We start from the raw sequence: 15,853 nt of genomic DNA on the forward strand, positions 1-15,853 counted from the left end.
ATACTCACATGCTCCGTCACCTAAATCAGCTCTCAATCACACACATACACACATGGTCTCTCTCTCTCATTTAAACACATGCTCTCAATCACATACTCACATGCTCCATCACCTAAACCAGCTGTCAATCAGACACAGACACACATGATCTCTCTCTTACTTATACACACAGGCTCTTAATCATACATACACATGATTTCTCTCACACACAAAGGATCTCAATCATACACACATACTCTTTCACACAAACTTACACATACAGGTTCCCAATGGTAAACTTACATTCATGCTCTCTCTCTCACAGGCAGGCTCTCAATCACAGACATACTCTTTCACATACACAGGCTCTCAATCATTCACATACATGCAATCTCTCACTCACACACACAGGATCTCAAACACACATGCTTGCTCATTCATTCACTATCTCTCTCCCCCACCCCGGGAACTAGCAGCAGCCTCCTCCCAACGCTAACCTCTTCATTTTCAGCCCTCGCGGAGGCGGCGTCCCATCGGCCGCGGTTGAAATTCCATTTTCCTCCAAGCCGCGCTGCAGTCTTCTTCCCGTCGGACACTAGCGTGGCCTCTTCTTCCCGCGCAGGCACCCGATGACTCCAGCGCTGGCACCCGGCTGACTCCAGTCGTGCCCGGCGTGCTCTCTTCTCCTCCCCCCCCCCCCCCCCCCCCCCCCCCGCGGTCCGGAAGAGGAAGTGGAGAGCATCGGGTGCCTGCGCGGAAGAAGAGACCACGCTGGTCTCTTCTTCCCGCGCAGGCACCCGATGCTCTCCACTTCCTCTTCCGGACCGCGGGGGGGGGGGGGGGCGGGAAGAAGAGAGCACGCCCGGTGCCGCTGACTCCAGCTGTCCTGCCGCGTTCCGCCCGGGCTGACAGCAAAGGACTCACATGCTTGAAAGCGCGGCTCTCTTAATTTTACCGGGGCAGTGCCGCCCCCGGGAAGCTGGCGCCCTAGGCGACCGCCTAGTTCGCCTAGTGCTTCCGCCGGCCCTGTTTAGGCGACCCCTGCGTTTTGGTCGTTCGACCCCCGCCGGGGTCGTGACCCACAGGTTGAGAACCGCTGGTCTAGAAGAACCTCATGTACAGGAATTGCCATGACTTCCTTTGGAGCATCCACAAATTGCAGTACCTCCAGCATTTGGTGTCTGGCATCTTCCTCAGTTTCCAATTTGAATGGGATGGTTTCGGACTTCTCTGACAAATCTGGCAAAGGAGAGGTCCTCCGGGGGTGAAAATTCTGATAAAAGCTCTTCAAAAACTTGTGAGTCGGGGGAAGCGTCATCCCCTCAAAAGAAGGCTAAAAGATCTCTGCCTCTCTTTTCTGCCCCACCTGGGAAGGAACAAAAGTCATTGGATGCTTTAGGCCGCAGAGTTTTCCAGGGCTCAATGCTAATGGCTCATATAGCAGCCTACCAGCTTTATATGACACAGTACACCAGAAATCTCTGGAAACAAGTCCAAGATTTCTCAGAAACCCTACCTGACCAATTCCAAGACAGACTATCCTCCATCCTACAAAAGGGATTAGAGGCTGGAAAGCATGAGGTCAGGGCAGCCTACAATGTCTTCGACATTTCATCCAGGGTATCAGCAGCCAGAATTAGCACCAGGTGCTGGGCTTGGCTGAAAGCTCTGACTTGCGCCAAGAAGTTCAAGATAAATTGGCTGCACAGGGGACAATTTGTTTGGTGATGAGATTCAAGAGGCAGCGGCGCAACTCAAAGATCACCATGAAACCCTGCACCAATTGTTGGCTGCCTCCTCTGATTTCTGGTCCACAACCAGAAGAGGATTTAGACGAGACACCAGAAAGCTAACCTATAGGCCACACAAGTACTACCCTCCATCCCGTGCTAGAACGTCCAGACCCTCACAGAGACCAACCTCGTCAGCACAGACACCCCCCCCCCCCCAAAGCTCAACCAGCCCACCAGACTGGTCCTGCAGCAGGCTTTTGACTCCCATCTAGAGACCAGCAGATTGGGGGTTGTGGTGAGCAAGCAGACCCTGTCCACCTGGCTGGTGGACTGTATTTCCTTCTACTAGAGGGAAGCATGAAAGCGCATTCAGTCAGCCGTGGCAACGTCAGTAGCGCACCTCCGTTCGGTACCTTTTGCTGACATATTTAGAGCTGCCACTTGGAGTTCTTTCCATACTTTCGCAGCTCATTACTGTCTCGACAAGGCTGGCAGGCAAGACTGCGTCTTTGGCCAGTCTGTATTGTGTAATTTCTTTCCAATTTAGTAACCCAACTCTTCCTATCTACAGCCCACTGTGAAATTCAGGCTGCCCTTCATAACCAACAGCACCCCTGTTGTTATGCCTGTTGCATATTGTTTGCTGCTTGGTTCGCTTTGGTTGGGCATCTTGTAGCTTGCTATTCACCCATATGTGAGGATTACCATGCTGCTTGTCCTGGGAGAAAGCAGAGTTGCTTACCTGTAACAGGTGTTCTCCCAGGACAGCAGGATGTTAGTCCTCACGAAACCCACCTGCCACCCTGTGGAGTTGTGTTCACTGACGATTTATTATTTTTCACTCGTACATTTTGCTACAAACGAGGCTGAAGGGGGACCCCTTGTGACCACAGGGCTAGTGGCATGCTGGGCATGCTCAGTGTGCCAGTCAAAGTTCTAGAAACTTTGGCAAGTGTTCCGTGACATCCTGCTGTCCTGGGAGAACACCTGTTACAGGTAAGCAACTCTGCTTTTTCCTTAATGGCATAACTGAGGAATCGTGCAGTTGCAGGTCTTTGAGCTCCTCAGTTGCAGACTGCAGCTTATTCAATGAATCCACTGTAGTGGCTGATATTTTATTTGAAATTTCTCTGATTAAGTCTTCTTTCAAAGTTTAAGAACATAAGAAATTGCCATGCTGGGTCAGACCAAGGGTCCATCAAGCCCAGCATCCTGTTTCCAACAGAGGCCAAACCAGGCCACAAGAACCTGGCAAAAACCCAAACACCAAGAAGATCCCATGCTACTGATGCCAGTAATAGAGGCCATTCCCTAAGTCAACTTGATTAAGAGCAGTTAATGGACTTCTCCTCCAAGAACTTATCCAAACCTTTTTTAAACCCAGCTACACTAACATCATTAACCATATCCTCTGGCCTCAAATTCCAGAACTTATTTGTGAGTTTTTAAAGTGTGGCCACAAATTCCATTGCCATTTTAGGTGAGGTAGGTCAAACCTTCTCTCTTAAGTCTCTGCATTTTGGTTGTCATCCCGGAAAGTGAATATTAGGGATGAGAGATGACGTAATGTTAAAGAGGGAAGAGAATTCTTTTATGTTGATGTAGATAGATAAAGTGCTATGGCAGTATGTTAACTGTGCGTCATAATGACAGAATGCATATGCAGAAGGTTGTGAGGTGGGAAATTTAGAATGTTTTGGGTAAAAGTAGAGAAAAGATGTAAGTCAGTTGCATTTAATTGTGTGAAGATATGATTTATTTTAAATTAAACACAGGTCAGAAATAAACGGACGGCATGCAGCAGTAAGGATGATAAATATTTCTCAGTTTTGATTATACCTCAGTAGCTGCTAACTTTTAGAAGAAAGGAAATGAATTAGGTTGCTTGTTTTGATGGGAGTTCAGGTATTGGACGTTTGTATTGTGGACGGTTTCGACGGTATGTAAAGGAGTAAGATTGTGAGACGGTGAACAGCAGAGAGTTAAGCAGCAATGCCTATTATCTATTTATGTGCCAGTAAGAAAAGTTTTTGGTTAATGCATATTAGTATGTGCCATCCTTTTATTTTGCAGACTTCCAGACTCCTAGCTGATATGTCTGTGCTTTTGGAAATGATTCGTATTTCTATTTAGGGTATTTACAGTTTCCAAGGGATGACAACCACCTAGTCACCATCTTCATTGTTGGGGTCTTGGGTTAGTGTTCCCTTGCTCCTAGGTTCAGAGGAGGGATATATAACAATCCTCTCTGACCACTACCTGAGCCTCCAGAGCATTCCTGTCCTCAAGAAGACCTCTTACTCAAAATGTTTAGACGTGCTTGGAGATGAGATGCATAAATATAGATTCTCGCACTGAGGTCTTTGGTCTCCTTTCAGTTTTGAACACTCCCATCAGAATCGGCAGCTACATGTGTTCACAGTATATTACAGCAGTTGCAGATGAGAATGTGGGAAAAGCCCACCTCTTGTACCCCAGCTGCAAGAAAGTAAGACCTCAAATATAGAGTGTAAAAAATCACCAGGTTTTGGAGTAGGCCATTTACTGCCTCATTCTATCGTGATTTGAATGTAATCTTTGCAGGGCAGGTTCAAAGAAATTTTATTATCCCAGGTTACTCAACAATTTTGTTAAGTGCATGGATTTCTTCTCACCTATTTTACATGGTGCAGCACTTGCACGATTGTATTTGAAAACTAAAACCCTTTCTTCAGCCTACTGAGGGCGGAAGTTTTTATCCACAACCACTCCTGGATGCTGATGAGTGCATATACCATATAATTCGATCAGTCTGTGAATCCTTTGATACCATATTGCATACCTCTACAGCTTCTACTGGAGCGTGATGCCTGCTGAGAACCAGCAGCATGCAAGACATTCATGAAAAGCTGGCAGATGTTCCTTGTTTAGGAGAACACCTATTCAGAGAAGGAGAAAACTCACTTGGATCAAAGAACAAAATGTAGTAGCCCAATCCCTTTCCATGGGACCTAAACAATAATCGAGACACTGCTTCTATGTTTTTAAGAGACCATGCTTTTAAGCATTGTGATGAAGTGCAGCCAGCTTTGAGGCAGGAAAATCTGGGCTGGATTAATACTGGGAGAACCAGGAACCGAGTTAGGCAGCAGAGGGCGCCTGAGGGCAGAAAAAGGACTACAACTCTCAGATTCATGGAGGCACAGCTGAGCCAATGGGCAAGGGAGGATGCTGTTTAGGCAGCTGAGCTGAGCTCCAGTGACTCACACCCGAACCAATGGTGGTAGAGCAGGAAGGTGTGCCAAGAGTGGTTCTTGTGGCCAGAAAAGCAGAGCATCTTGAGGAAGGAGGAGGAGATGGACACCCAATTCCCCAGCAGAGGCAGCCTCAGACTCCATCATGGAAATGGAGTGTGGACACTGCTGAAGGGGGGGTGGTGGTGGAATTTTGTATGTTTTTACTTTATTTTGCTGCACCGTGTTTGTGTTTAATGGAATGGGAAGGCCGCAACCTGCTGCACAACTGAGGGGAGTTGGGGTGAGTTGTGCAGCTCCCAGGCAGGGTGGTTGTTTGCTGGCTGGAGAAGCCAGAAGGTGTTTGTCCCTGTACAGTGGGGAGTTCTGTTTGAACCCATGGGGAGTTTTTGTGGCCCACCTGTGGTATTTGGTGGGAATGATAGAAAAGGAAAAGACTGATACATTGTGATTACAAACTGTTTTTGTGTTGCTTGGCTGGACTGGTGGCCAGGCAATCCCCCAAAACGAGTGCAGGCTCTGTAGAGGCCTGAAGAGCAGCTGAGCCCAGCAACGGAGATCTCTGTAGAGGGAGAGATTCAGAGACAGTGCGGCAATGGACTACCCTCTTGAAAGTGACGTACATGACCCGAGACAATATGCTCCTTCCAGCCTTTTCAGAGATACCAACTTCCGCCTCTTCTGCTCAACAGCAACAACTTCGAGCTCATCTTCGACAGCCTTCAGTAGCACAAGTCCACCTCAAGCCTGGGCAGTTTTTAATCTCTACAGAAGTTCAACAGCCCTCTCCAGTTGGTGGAAGAATCCAGACCTTCTGGAGGAATGGCACAAAATAATGAAAGATCAATGAATTCTCGATTTGTGAAATTGGGATATCGTTTTGTGTTTCTCTGGCTATCATTTCTTTCTCATTATTTTGACTTTCAGTCTGGATCTGTCTCACTAAACGCAGCTCTGTCTGGAAGTGGATGTGCTTCAGCAGCAGGTAGTTGAACCAATCCTTGCATTCCAGCATGGACAGGGATTCTACTCCTGAGACATTATCATCCCAAAATATTTGGGAGATTTGAGACCCATTATGGATCTGAGAAGCCTGAACAAGTATCTATTCCGAGAGAAATTCAAAATGAATTCCCTCAAAATATTTCTTCCCTGCATCCAAAAGGGGGGATGGATATGCATATGCCCACATATTCGTCCATCCCTCCCATTGGAATTGTCTTTGATTCAGAGTGATCTCTTCCCATTATCAATGTAAAAACCTCGTTTTTAGGCTTTCAGCAACACCAAGGATCTTAACCAAATGTCTAGCGGTAGTAAATGTGTGCTTACGACATCTGGAATCAGTCTTCCCATACCTAGATAATTGGCTAGTCTCGGCCAATTTCCAGCATGACATATTAATCTCCCAGCAAAAATTAATTCATCTTTTACAGACATTGGGATTTCTGGTGAATTGTGAGAAATCAAATCTAATTTATCAGAGAATGGACAGATTCACTGTAGGAAAGCACCTTTCTTTTTCCACAAGAATGGGTGAACACAGATCACTGATTCACAAACTGTTGACCTTGCAACACTCCCTGGAGAGTAGACTACCTAGTTACATTTAACTCTAAAATTGAGGCAGCTCATGAGCCAACGCCCATGCAGGAATTCCCCGCACATGCTCAGTACAGCTAAAACCCTTACTAACTTGGAGAAGTGAGTCCATTCAGTGCCACTGGATGATGTCATTGGTTATGTCATACTGCTGTTTACTATTTATGGTAATTAAGCTTGTTTTATTTATAAACATTTGAAATTCCCTCTTTTTCCAAGAGTGGCCTCAAGGCGGATTACAATTAAATTTTAATTTTAGCTAACATTAATTGCAGGGTCACTTTCAATCATCTTTTGCATGTTCTATTAGTACCCAGATAACTACTCATCTACCTAATTTCTTAATGTTATCTGTTCAGATTCCCTTCCTTTGCGCTCAATTTTCTTTTTTCTGATTGAAAATTGTAATGATATTGTAACTGTAATTTTGATTTGAATTTTTTAATTATAAATACACCTTGAAATGGATGCTACTATATTTCCAAATCTGATTTAAATTTGATTGTGATCCACCTTTAGACCATCTTTGGTGGGGAGGCAGAATATGAAATGTTTATAAATAGTTACTATCTTGGTAAATTGCTGATCATTGAGTTACTTTATGCAAGTTCATCAGTGTGCATTTTGATAGTTTTAACATGTATTACAGAACAATGCACATAATTAACCAAAACTACTTGAAATCAATTCGTAATGTTTTACCATGTACCAATTGCATTTTTAAACACAAATACAATTTACAGTTATGATATTGCAAGTAACCACAAGCCAAATATATGTTGCTTCTCTGTTTTTATGTTAGAAGCTGCTGAGGGTCATTGCCCTTCGATTCCTCAGTATGCAGGAAATGTGCTTTCCTTTTTTCTGTTTTCTGCTCCCAGTTCTTATACAGAAAATGTACTAATAGTTTTTTTTCATCCAGTGTTTGAGTTCCTGGTAATCCCCGCCTACTTCCATTTACTGTAAGTGTAAACTCATTCCTTTTATGTCTGGATAGAAACCAGACAACACAGGAGCAAAGCCTACTATTCCCTGTCCATGTTCTACGGAAAACTGAATGGGCTTGGCATTTTTCTAGTAGAACATTTCAAATTAAGATTTTGCTGTGAAATAATTTTTGGTGAGCCGAAATTCTCTTTGATTAAAAAAAACAAACTACAAAACAGCACCACACTGCTCTAGAACTTTGACAACTTTGTCACAGCTGCAACTGACCCCAGCTTTCAGCGCTCTTTGTCATCTCTTACCTTTAGGTGCTGTCTGACTAGTATCTGAGGGGCCAGGAAATAGCTGCCTGACACTGGCTGTGACTTTGTGGCCTTTGGGCTCTTTATTGGTGAGTAATAGTGTTTGGTTTTTTTTTTTGTAAGCACCTTTTCCTATCCTTATGCAATGTGAACATTTGTGCTTTAATACATGAGTTTTGCACATAAAATGAGTTGATGCATACAAAGTTGTGTGCACGAAACTGAAAAGGCAACATAGACCAGTGTAAAGTGGAAGCACAGTTGTTGCCACTTTGCAGCACAGAATTGTATGTGCAATTGTCTTATTACATAAGGTCTTTGGGGCAGGCATTTACAGAGGTACAGTTGTCATTGTTGTGCAGTGCTCATTTTTTATACTACTGTCTGTTGCTATCATCTCATGCTTCACCAGATTCGTCTCTGTGTGTAACTACCAGCAAACCTGGCAGCAGCGTGACAGAGGGATTTACAGGCCTTGCGCACCGAAATAAGACGAATAAAGAGAATCATGTGGCAATGGTGGTGAACAGTCTAAATACAGTAGTTGCACACACAATTTTGCATCTGTGGTTTGGGGGTCACAGGGCAGAATCCCTTTGGCTTGGATTTCCCAGTGCTTAACCAAGTGTGTAATGCTGGAAATTTAACTTTACCCTCCATTGCCTCAGGTACAAACTTACAGGCCGATACAGTAAGGGCGCATAAGAAAAAGTGCGGCAGTGCTGGGCGCCCGCTCGTTTGCCGCGTGCACAGTTCGGATCACATACCGCTCGATACAGTATTTAAATTAGACGCAAATGCAAAGCGCGTCCATGAAGCGCAATCCATTTTACTGTATAGAGCGCTATACAGTATCCTGGGTGCGCTGGTACCTGTCATTTCAAATGAAATGACAGGTACCAGGAAGTGGATGGTTCTCCTACGCTCGGGCATCGGGGATTGCCAGTCCTCTTTCTCCCCCCCCCCCCCCCCCCTCCCGAAGCAAGGCACAGGGCGAAAATCGAATCGACTCCGGACGTCCGAGGTCACTGCGTGCGCTGATGCGCCTTCGCTGCCTTGAGCGCCCAAATTGGACGTGCATTCATGCACCTTCGCCGGCGGGGCTGCTGGAAGCCGCTTTCGCCGCCGGCTGCCCCCGGGAGGCAGGGGAGCTGCGGTGCGTGCCTCGGGAGGAGGGGAGAGAGGACTGGGGCTGCTGGAAGCATGCAGTAAATTTACTTTTGTTACAATTTCTATTTGCTTTAATAAAATGTCGAGTCGATTTTCTCCCTGCGCCTTGCTTCGGGAGGGGAGGAGAGAGAGGACTGGCAATCCCCGATGCCAGAGTGTAAGATAACCAGGCCCGAGCGTAGGAGAACCAGGCCACACCATGTTACTCGCTTGCTCCAACCCACCCACTTATTTGACCGGAGCCTGCCTATTGCTGTCACATCCCTCTAACACCAGGGTCAGGGTAGGCGGTAAATTAGCAGGTTAAAGACGCGGCAAAACAGTTGGTTAAAAAGGCGATAATCGGGCCGCACGTTACTGTATGGGAGGGAATAGCTAATCCAATCGTTTACATATCATGCATGCCGCGGGCGGAAAGGGATACGCGTCGATTTAAAGAAGCGGTAAGGATTGGTAAAAACAGATTGTGAATCGCGGGTTAGACTTGCGCGGCCAAATTGTGGGTACAAAGCGGGTTAGAAACAGGGTAAGCGTGGCCACGCTTTACTGTATAGGCCTGTTAGATTGTAAACCTCCTGGGGATAGGGAAATACCTATAGTACCTGAATGTAATCCACTTTGAAGTGCTGCAAAAAGCGGAATATAAATAAATCAAACTCCTGGGGCAGAGATGGAATAAACGTTTCATGAGGAACATCTGTGATATCCAACTGATCTGCCTCTAGTTTCACTTCGCTTGGACAGTCAAGGCTCTGACGTGAAGATTGGTTGTAACATTTATTTTTGTGTTTGTGTCAACTCAGTGTTATATATGTTCTCCCTCAGGGGAATTTAGGGGTAAGGGTGGGGGAGTTCTTTTAAGGGGAATGGATGTCTCCAGAGAGAGGTCATTAGCAGACTACCAAAGGGAGCGACACTGGGACCTGTGCTGTTTTAACATTATAAATGATCTGGAAAAGTAAAAAATGAGTATGGTGATCAAATATGAAGATTGTTCAAAGAGAAAATTATTCAAAGTTATTAAAACAGCAGTAAATTGCTAGGAACTGCAGAAGGACCTTCTGAGAATAGGAGACTGCACAATTCCATCTGCCACTGATTAACACTAGCCCTAGATTCGTGATTTAACTTTTATTCCATCCCTGACCCAGGAGTTACCTTTTCAGCATTAAAAAAAAAATGGGAGCTAAGCCTGTTCACCTCTACTGGGGAATAATGGTTAATGCCTTCATTGAATGGATTTACATGGAAGCGTGCATATGTTCTGTGTGCTAAAATCCTTATTAAATCAGAAGTAAAGTTGTGGGCACAAACACGAGTAAAAACTATGCAGTCAGTCTAGCATACCTTATTACATTGGCTTCTTAAAAGACATTTTTAAACGCTGCTACTAGATGGAGTAGCCTATCTATGTGCCGTCATCAGAGCAGTGTATGGCTAAATTCTTATAGTGGGATTGTTTTTCCCTACGTGCATCGCTTTTCAGCATTTGAATGGCAGATGGAATTGTGCAGTCTCCTAGTCTCATAAGGTCCTTCTGCAGTTCCTAGCAATTTACTGCTGTTTTAATAACTTTAAATAATTTTCTCTTTGAACAATCTTCATATTTGATCACCATACTCATTTTTTACTTTTCCAGATCATTTATAATGTTAAAATAGCACAGGTCCCAGTGTCGCTCCCTTTGGTAGTCTGCTAATGACCTCTCTCTGGAGACATCCTTTCCCCTTAAAAGAACTCCCCCCACCCTTACCCCTAAATTCCCCTGAGGGAGAACATATATAACACTGAGTTGACACAAACATAAAAATAAATGTTACAACCAAACAATCTTCACTTCAGAGCCTTGACTGTCCTAGCGAAGTGAAACTAGAAGCAGATCAGTTGGATATCAGATGTTCCTCATGAAACTGATCACCATTTCATCAAGTCTGAAGCACAGCAAGTTGGATTGCAGTATACATGGGCTGCAATGGGGTCAACACGGCATCTTCAGTACAGTTTGGATCTTCAGCAAGTAGCCTGCTTGAAAATGAAAAAGTGAAAGTACAGTACCTCCAGAAATGCTGTTTTCAGGATGGAACCTCAGAATCAAAATGATTCTTCATTTAGTGAAATGCAATGAGTGTCATAGAACGTCACCTCATCCCACGTTTTGAAGAAAAGTGCGTGCTGCTTCAGCAGCTTCAAAGATAATAGTGCGATCCATGAAGGGAAACCATCTCGCAGGAAATTTCAGCAGTCAAAATAGCAAACAGAATGTTAGGAATTATTAGGAAGGGAATGGTTAATGGAACGGATAATGTCTCTATATCGCTCCATGGTGAGTCCGCACCTTGAATACTGTGTACAATTCTGGTCGCCGCATCTCAAAAAAGATATTGTTGTGATGTAGAAGGTACATAGAAGGGCAATCAAAATGATAAAGGGGATGGAACAGCTCCCCTATAAGGAAAGGCTGAAGAGGTTAGGGCTGTTCAGCTTGGAGAAGAGACGGCTGAGGGGGGATATGATAGAGGTCTTTAAGATCATGAGAGGTCTTGAACGAGTAGATGTGAATCAATTATTTACACTTTTGAATAATAGAAGGACTAGGGGGCATTCCATGAAGTTAGCAAGTAGCACATTTAAGACTAATCGGAGAAAATTCTTTTTCACTCAAAGCACAATAAAGCTCTGGAATTTGTTGCCAGAGGATGTGGTTAGTGCAGTTAGTGTAGCTGGGTTCAAAAAAGGTGAGGAGAAGTCCATTAACGGCTATTAATCAAGTTTACTTGGGGAATAGCCACTGCTATTAATTGCATCAGTAGCATGAGATCTTCTTAGTGTTTGGTACTTGCCAGGTTCTTGTGGCCTGGTTTGGCCTCTATTGGAAACAGGATGCTGGGCTTGATGGACACCTGGTCTGACCCAGCATGGCAATTTCTTATGTTCTTAAACCTTAATTTCATCTTTGTCATTTGCACACAGGTGGAGGAAAAGGCGCTTCACTTGGCCTCTACAGTTGCTGAATAATCTTAAAATAAAAGTTTATAGCCTTCATAAGACAACTCGTTTTGTTTTCACCTTGTTGGTGATATTTGTCCTCCATTCAACAATTTTCACATTTGAAACTGGCAGTTAATCAAAAGACTGAAATCATTTTCTTATGTAATAGATTAGACCAATGGTTCTCAACCGGTGTGTCGCAGCACACTAGTGTGTTGCGAGGCACCGGCAGGTGTGTCGTGTACCCGTTCTGCCCGGGCTATCAGCACATTCAAGCACTGAGGGGGAAGGCAGCAGTGTTTGTGGAAGCCGGCAACAGGAACATGACCTTTTCTTCTTCCTGCCCCTATGGCCCGGAAGAGGAAGTGATGTTTACTGGGCACACGGGAAGAAGAAAAGGCCATGCTTGCATGCTGCTGCTGCTGCTGCAGAAATCGCATCCCAAGGCTCTCCCTGACCCTGCTACACTCAGCAGGTTGCCTGTGCTGCGATCATCGCAGCACTGAGCAGTCAGCTGAGAACGTGGCTGCCGGGATTTCCTGCTGTGCAGCTGTTAGGGAAATCCATCCATAAGCTGCCCGGACCCAGAGCTGAAAATCTGTGCTGGCTAGCCACTTTACCAGGGGCTGCAGGAGTAGGTGCCGCTGCCCCTCCCCCCTTTTGCCCTGGCTCTGATCTCTCCTTCTCTTGCCAGCATAACCCCAGCAAGAAAATTTAAAAATAATAAACTGCAAAATAAAGAAATAAATGGCTGGGGTGGGGAGATAAAAAAGCATAGCATTACATTCAAGGCTGACTGCTCTGTGCCGTGATAGCAACACAAGCAAACAGCTGAGTGCTGCCTTCTTGCTGCTGTGGGGTGGGGGAGGTCACTCCTGCTGCAGTTTCCATCCTGTCAAGACTCTGCTTTTAATAGCAACTACCTTGTGCTGCAGCTGCCATGTGTGCTGGGGGTGGGGGTGAGTGAGTGAGACAGAGAGAGAGCCAGCATGTATGTAAATGTATGAGAGTATGTGTGTGTAAGAGAGAACCTGGGAGCAAGAGACTGCTCAGGAAAGTCACTGGTGTATGTGAGAGAGACATTGGTCAGGGAGGTGACTGGTGTGTGTGTGTGAAAGACATTGGTCAGGGAAGTGACTGGTGTGTATGTGAGAGAAAGAGATATTGGTAAGGGAAGTGACTGGTGTGTATGTGAGAGAAAGAGACATTGGTTGGGGAGGTGACTGGTGTGTGTGTGAGATAGACTAGTCATGGGCCCTAAGGAAGAAGAGTGTGAGGACAGAGCTTCAGCAGCCCTTGCTGCTTCTGGTATGTGCTGTTGGCCTACAAGGGAAAGGAGTAGGAGAGTTACTGGAGTGGGTAAGTAAAAGTGGCTTTAAGTTTTTGGCTGCCATTTTAATTATTGGGTATTATGTGATGTCTGCTGTTAGAAATATTTTATTGGTGTTTGAAGAATTTAATAATTTTGAAAATTTTTAATGTTTGGATGTTGTTCCATTATCAGTTGTTTTGAAACATTTATTATATTCTAGTTTTAGAATTCTTTTATATTTCTCGAGGAATTTTTAAATAGAAATGTGGAGACAAAAACTGAATTGGAACAGCAAGAAGCCAAACTGCTGTATGCAGTGCAACAACGCAAAAACACAAACATTAGCTTTATGGTCATTTTATTCTGTATTTGGTGAGGTTCTGTCTGTTCTGTGTGTGTGACCCAGCTAAGGGTGTTCTGCGAGCTTGTACTTTCTGTGTAGGGATCTATAGCAGCTTGCCTTGTTCTGTTTTCCTAATAGGAGGAGTATTGGTGTTTAGGGCCTGTTGTAATTTTTGCAGTGCTGCCTTTTCATAGGTAGGGTTATTACTGTTTGAGTTTCATATTGCAGGTGTAACTTTGTGAGCATTAGTTTGTGTACATTACTGCAGATCCTGGAAGTCTGTTAAGTGCTATATTTTTGTTTTGCACAGAATGCAGAGTGGCTTTTTTGGGTTTCCATTCCAGTTTGTTTCCATATTTGTAATTTGTGGTCTTTCTGTATTTGGTGAAGGTCAGTTCTATGTATGTGACAGAGGTGAAGTATTTTACTAGCATTTGTATCAATACTATTTGTTTTCTCAATAGAACATGCATTGGTGGTAAATTATTGTATTTTCATAAGGAGGGCTATTGCACCTGGTAGGCGAGAGTGTTTATGTTGTTGTTACTGAGATGACACCAGAAATATATATATTTTTTTTTGTATGGTAAATTAAACAGGGAATGGCCTAGTTCTGTTCTGTAGCCATTGTTGGGAGGTCAGGGTGGATCCTGTAGATACAGAATATATTTTTACGTTTAGCCCTATGATGATCATGTGTTCAGTATGTCACGCATGTGAGAACCATCTGTCAGGTGTGTCTTGACAGAAAAAAAGGTTGAGAACATATGGATTAGACCATCATTCTATTATGAAATATAGAATTGAGCAATACAATTTTGATGTAGTAGATCATGCTAGAGATATAGGGGTAGTTTTAGATACCGAACTTAATATGAAGAAAGCAATCTCAAATATGATCAGGGATGGTTTTAGTAAATTACATATTTTAAAGAAACTAAAGCCTTTACTATATTCTAACAATTTTAGGACTGTTTCACAGACTCTGATCTTCTCTAAGTTGGACTGTTGCAATGCCCTTTTGTTAGGTCTTGTGTCCTCTACCTTTAGACCACTGCAGCGTTTACAGAATGCAGTGGCCACTGGAACAAAGAGATACAATCATATTACTCCAGATTTGAAAACTTTACATTGGTTGCTGATCACTTATAGAATACAGTATAAAGTTCTCTGTTTAATTCATAAATCATTAAACAATGAATATATTTCATCTGTCTTTCAGAAAGAAACTGAAAACCTGGCTGTTTGCCCAAGCTCATGGTTGATAGAGCCTCTATCAACCAATACTGTCTCTTTCACCTTACAACCCATTCCCAATCTCCTCCCACCCCACCCCCCTGCTTACCGCCCCTGTTCCTCCCTCCACAGGAAATTTAATTCCTAATAATTACTTATGATAAATTACCTGCCGAACTCACTGACTTTTGTTAACCTTGATATGTCTCGCTACTTAATTGTCTTTGTTGATGACTATTATCAGTACTCTCCAGTTATATCAGTTTGAAATCTGTCCTGTCTTCCTAAGCCCATGTTTTTTGCTCCCTGTTTAATATAACTTTATCTTCTATACAGTTGTTAAATGGTTTCCCCTTGTTTCATTGTAAACCGGTACGATAAGACTTGGTCTTGAGCATCGGTATATTAAAAGAACTTAAATAAATAAAATAAATATTGAATGGCTAAATGCATCATTACCTATTCATACTCCACAGTGTAACCTAAGTTCAGGTAATAAAGGTGGTCTAACTATCCCATCGCTCAGATCAGCTCATCTGAATTAAGTGAGAGAGAGCCTTGTCGTTGTTGGCTGGACCCAAATTGTGGAATTCACTTCCAAAGGAACTGAGATTAGAAGTTAATTTTCAAACTTTTAAGGAGAATTTAAAAATATGGTTGTTTAAACAGGTGTTTGGAGAGTGAACATTTTGAGTATTTTAATTTGAGCATTTTTTTGATAGTCACATTGACGTTTTTATTTGACATACATTTTAATTTAATGGGGTTTTTAGATTTTATATATCTGATATTTTACTTATGTATGTTTTAAATTGATATATTTATATGTTGTGTTGAGCTGGTATGATTGGATCAGAATATCTGTTTTTATTTATTTAGGCATTTTATATACCAAACATATTGTATGCACTTCACGTCTGTTTACATAAAAGTTGGATAAGTCATTAATACTTTATTCCAAAAACTCATAATCAAATGAAATTAAAAATTAAAATAAGATTAAAAATGAA

The 15,853-nt window shown here is 43.4% G+C and overlaps 1 protein-coding gene across 1 annotated transcript in view; it reads left to right on the top strand.

The window, feature by feature from the left end:
* Nucleotides 1-7,798: 7,798 nt before the first annotated feature.
* LOC115082703 (signal transducer and activator of transcription 3-like) overlaps nucleotides 7,799-15,853 on the top strand; it is a gene marked incomplete at its 3' end in the record, with an annotated part of 51,776 nt that continues 43,721 nt past the window's right edge. The window contains exon 1 of the mRNA XM_029586898.1: nucleotides 7,799-7,883. The remainder of the gene's footprint in view (nucleotides 7,884-15,853) is intronic.

This window comes from Rhinatrema bivittatum, unplaced genomic scaffold (genome assembly GCF_901001135.1).
Source record: "Rhinatrema bivittatum unplaced genomic scaffold, aRhiBiv1.1, whole genome shotgun sequence".
Taxonomy (NCBI): Eukaryota; Metazoa; Chordata; class Amphibia; order Gymnophiona; family Rhinatrematidae; genus Rhinatrema; species Rhinatrema bivittatum.